This window comes from Ostrinia nubilalis, chromosome 15, assembly GCF_963855985.1.
Source record: "Ostrinia nubilalis chromosome 15, ilOstNubi1.1, whole genome shotgun sequence".
Taxonomy (NCBI): domain Eukaryota; kingdom Metazoa; phylum Arthropoda; class Insecta; order Lepidoptera; family Crambidae; genus Ostrinia; species Ostrinia nubilalis.
Window position 1 is genome coordinate 8,411,955 of NC_087102.1, and position 6,000 is coordinate 8,417,954.

A 6,000-nucleotide genomic window follows, 5' to 3' on the forward strand; every position below is an offset into this window, starting at 1 on the left:
TGGGTTGACTCCCACGCAGTTCTAAAAAAGGCAAATTTTTCTGGTAAGCTTGATAAAATTTTAATCATGATTTGTTTTTCGTCTATGCTGTAACCCAAATTTCTTAATTTTATTGCTTGGTTTTCAATTTCTGCTATGTCAATCATCAAATCCGAATTTGAAAATTTGAATTTGTAAAATTGTTCTAAAAGTTGACAAATCTGTGTATCTTCATGTCCTAGAAATAATGTGTCAAATTTTTGTAAAATTTCTTTTGTTGTATTGCAATTCAATGCATATACAACAAATTTATCACATAATGAGCTTATTATGATGTATCTTGCTTTTGCATCCTTTCTATTAAAATCCTTTTTGCTCTCAGTATTATCTTCCAAAACACAATCTATATCTTTTGCTGTCAATAACAATATCAATTTCTTCTTCCAGTTTGTATAGTCTTCTCCTTTTGATAACGTTGATAATTTAAAATTTTCTTCCGACATATTGTAAAATTTTCAAAAACAAAATCAGGATAGATCTTTCACTTTCATTCTTCTTATTCAAGAGATAATTCTTACAGCCCTCTGGGTACGTACGCTGGGCCCATAACCTGTTCGAGGAGTGTGCCTCTCCACACAACTCCTGGGAGGTTATTCAATCATAATAACGCCACTTCAATACTCACACACACTTTATTATTAAAATATTATCAAAATCTATTACATATTAAATATTAAAACATTTACAACTAAATCTATCGAACTTCAATAATACAATGAATCAATGTCACATTTTCTTGCTTTTCTACACCTGTCATTATTTTCAAACTTTATTCTAATGCTGTTTACTTTTAAAATAAAACCTGCCAGCAACATGTCATCTCATGATAAAATTCTATATCCTAACACTGTTGATCTAACGGCGAACAATGTATGGAGAACGAACATTGTCCTTTCTAATCGCCAGGTTATTCAGTTTTGGTCTGCAGCCTATTTCGACATCGAATTTGTTCTCATTATAGTACAACTCGATCCTTTTCCAAGTGATAAAACTGAAAGTGATGCAGAATATGTACTCGGTGAAGTTCATGATTACTACGAGCCTATGATAATCAGCTCTGGTGTACATAAAGTAGATTATTGAAGCACATAATAGCAAAGTATACAGGACTGCAAATGACGTAACGATGTATTTTGTTTTGTTCAGAATAACGGGCAAGCGGTTCAGCCCCAATAGACTGGCTACTGCGATGTAAAACTTGGATAGGGGATCTATGTATGATGTCTGCTTTGGTTGAAAGAAATTGTCCACCCTGACGTTATGGGACGCCATGGTGACTTGAGGACTGTTACTGCAATAAACCAAACTTCGCTACAGCTTAATTCCCTAATGGCGAAGAGCATTAAGGTGCAATAATAACATGCCTGAAACCTAAATGCCATTTTCCAATTAATTAATTACACCGAGTGCCCAGTCAACTTTAACACAAGTTTAATGGTGGCGAAATAACCTAATGAAAACCATTTTATGCATAGCTAAGTACCTAATTTTCTATAATATATTTTTATCTATTAAAAACACAGAATGCATGTAGGCGGAAAATCTTTTGCCTCAAAATGCAAGCATGAGTTATTTCATGCCTACATAAAGCGCCGCCATATGATTATTAGGAATTCGAAAACATGTGAGCAGTGAAGATAATATGCCCACACCCTAAAGGTGAGTATACATTGGTTGTACAAACATACTATGTAACATACAAAGCAGCCAAAAAGTGTTACGTGGTTCAAAAAAGAAGTATTCGAAGAAATAATGCCTCATGGACTGGTGCATATCCAGCCTTCAAAATCGGTCAGGTGGGTGAATTGCAGTCCTTGTCTACATTTTTATTATATCTCTCTCTATACACCGTCAAACTGACGTCACATGTCAATTTTGGTAATGGATCCGCACCTGCTCATGGAGCTGTATGACACTTCACTCACTTTCGCAAAAATTGGATAACTAGTGAACGCATTTTCAATTGAGATTTCGCTTGTAATATACCATTCGGATGAACGTGAAATTCTCGAGAAAATATTCAACCTATACTCACCGTAAGAATGAACTAATTAAGATTCATCTAATTCGTGTTCATCAGGATAACGAGTCCCGCTCAGTAGAGCGAGAGTACGCCAATGGAGTACGCACGACGCACCTGTGAGAGTAACTTTTGGGGTAAACACACAAACAACTTTCCGTGGATTTACGGATGAGATTCTTCTGGAGATACTTATCAATGCTGACTTCAAACGGAATCAATTTAAAAGTTGATGGAGGTCTTTGCTTTTCCATTAATTCTTTCGTTAAACAGAGATTATAGTGTTCAATATTTACTTTTATTCTATCGTGTGGGTTGTACCTAACAACTTTAGTTACAACTCCGAAGTTATAATGAACCGTCTCGTTCAAAATGGTTTAGGTTCATAAAGACGAGATCAATTTTTTTGTACAATTACTAAGCCCTAACCAAAGCGGATACAAATAGTAACATAAAGCTTGTCCTAAGTTGGAAAAAATATATATCGTTAATATACAGGGTGTTAGGTAAATGGGTATATGAGCCGACACTAGCCCATGTTAACATGGGCATATAAATGGTATGGTGAAGTCAGAAAATTGATATCTTCATTTTAATTATTTAAATTTTCATACAAATCGGATTTTATAAAATTTATTTTGTATGAAAATTTAATAAATTAAAATGATGATATTAAATTTCTGACTTCACCATACCATTTATATGCCCATGTTAACATGGGCTAGTGTCGGCTCATATACCCATTTACCTAACACCCTGTATTGTTGTTTTACTTAACTTTAACTACTTACATCATCTCATCCGTGTATCCCCTATTGAAGCAATACTATTATTATACTATTACCCGCTGATCATTTAATGCTATGCATATTATAATGCTTCTATGGATATCAATTTCCACCTCATAGCTTCCCGGATTTCGTGATATTGATAGATCTATGATAACTTAAGACAAAGAGACATTATTAATTTCTACCCATTTTGCTAATGCCGTAGACAAAGCGAAGTATTAATATAATTCATAAGCCCCGAACATCCGCGTATTGATTTTGTATTAGCGTAATTAATCGTAATAGAATAGCAAACTAATTGAAAAAAATCATCCTGTGGGATTATTTCACGCTGTTATTATGTCCATAAATATGATAAAGCTGTTATAAATTCGAAAAAACTCGTTTCACACAGAGCATGGGGCAATTTCACGTTCGGAACGATGCTATAACTCTTGCCTCCTTCCTTCGCAGATACATATACATACGGTAATGGTCATTGAATTGTGTCGGTGACATCTTGTTTTTTATTAATATATCAATTCAACGTTTTTCCTGCTTCCAAGGTAGAGCTTTCTTGGTAAATAGGTATTCTAGCTCTGTTACATGCTATCGCAATTGATATAGCAAATACTTTAGGTTTTTCATCTTTTGTGGTTTTGACCAACTAAAACCCCAAAAAAACTGAAGAAAAAATCTCGAATCATAAAGAACTTTTTTGCTGAGACAGCTTTACGGAGATCACAATACATTCCTTGCAAGTAATTTTCCCCGTTTTTTACTTGACACTGCTGCACTGGCAAGACACAAATACATTAAGTAGTAATGTACCTAGGCCATTTATTTTGCACCCAGACCGTTATTAATTTTATAGAGGGCAACATTGAGGGAACGTTGATTTCTAACCAAACATTAGGCCTCGTGTTCCAGCGCACTGATAACAATAATTTATCACTAAGCGCTCGTAATAAATTTAATTTTATTACGTATCGGCCCATTTCGGCTAAGTGTTTTCCCGGGCCAGGGCCACTATTGACCTCCGCAGTACGAAGTCTTCAAAATAAACCTTCCATATATTCGGATACATACACTATTTTTGTATAGGTTTGGTCCCACTATTTTTTAATATAATTTTTTCATAAGACCAATTTTAATTTTAAAGCAATAGGCAGAGTAATTTTAAAAGCATTATTAATTGCTAACTGCTAATACAAAACTTGATAGCATCAAACGATTTAGGACCATAATCTACTGTCAGGTATTATTTTTGCTGCAAAATAGCATCTATTACAACCGAATAAGATGGTACAGTGCCACATTTATCTTGATGAGCTTATACCGTACCTAGTACCTTAAGAAATACGGTGAATTTCCACCGAGCATATTTCAGCCCATCCAATTCAATACGACTTCATTCTTGTTCATTACCTTATGACACGCTCGTACAATGGGTTGAATAATAACAATACATATCTGCATAATTTGGAACTGTTACTGTACCTGCTACTTCTGAGCGAATTGTAATTTCATGCATAATACGATTTAATGTCCGTATTCTAAGCTAGGCAGGTCATTTGTCTAAGGACGGAAGGCCCGGTGCGATTCAAGAGTAATTTATATTTAAAGAGGCATTACTTTATTCCACAGCTCGCGCCTCATATTTCCTCCGAAGACAAATGCTGTCGTTTCCCTCTGTGTTTGCCTCCATAATATTAAACGGATAAAGGAGTGTGGAGACGCCCCGCGTTTCGGCTTCGTCCTTCGCTTTGAATTAACCGCGAAAAGTTACAATGCCTTTATTTGCGGACGACTGCCACACGACAGAGCCTGATGTGCTGATGTTAACTTTTTAACGCGCTATGGAAATGATGTTCAAATTGTTTGATGGGGTTTGTCGGATTTCGTTCTTTTGTACTACTGCCATGAAATGCTCGAAGAATCACAGAATAGAGAATATACGAGTAAAAGATGAATAAAGAATATACTGCGGATCGCTATAACAAACAAACAAACATTCGTATCAATGTCGATTTGATTCACAGAAATATAAAATCTACCAGTTTGGCAAGCTCTAACCAATCCATGTCAGTCCAACGTCCATATAACTAAATGAAACATCAAACAAAAGAGAGGCAAAGTAATTTTGCACAGTAAAATTAAATCAAAACACGATTCCCAATACCAAAACGATTTCTATTCCCGTCCCTGACCGATGTTTTATTGAAAAAGGAACATGGACGAACTTTACGGTAGCTTGATGACTGAACCAAAACAATTCAAAGATTAATTTACAATTCCGAGAAAGTAAAGTAGGTACTTACTACCTAAGTTAGTTGCCCGAAGTTTAAGTGACAATTCTTTGTTCTTATTTGGGTGTGCGTAAAGCTGAAATTTGCGTGGGAACGCACAGCTAACCACAGGCCTCAACAGCAGAGTAAATACAAATGAGTAGGTCATCTTCATAGAAACGCACCGAGCGCGGTTTGTATGTGAGCGCGCGCCAATACGTATGCGGCGTTACCCAAAAAATCAGCGGACCTCACCGCTAATCCACGCTAAATTTTGTCAGTGTGTGCGTGCGCGCCGCATACGTATTGGCGAGCGCGCCATACAAACCGCGCTCGGACGTTTCTATGAAGATGACCTACTCATTTGTATTTACTCTGTCAACAGTGAACAGACAGATAAATAAATTATAGTGCTCAGAGCGGACAGGCCACGGCATAGTTTTAAATTAAATATGAGAACGAATAACAGTACTAGACGTGGAGCACTTTACGAATGAAAAACAACACAACAACAACAGAAGTACCATTATTGTATTTCTGTTTGTGGTGAAACATATCTACTTATGCCCCCATTATATGACATGGTTACTTGACCACTAGAGCTAATTTTAATATACCTAACCAGCCGGTTTTATTGACCTGGATGGGGTATGTCGTGTGACCACTCATTTTGTAATAATGTACTTTCACAGATTTCTAATAAATACGTTTCGGCAAAAAAAATATCAATTCTCTCGAAAAGTTTTCTCAATAACAAATGTAACGCACCAATAGTACCAAAATTGAGATATACGAGTAAATAGGTCCTAGAATTGTCACAAATCGCAAGCCCATCTTTATTCGATAGAAGAATGCCTCATAAAATACTTATTTACCTAAACTG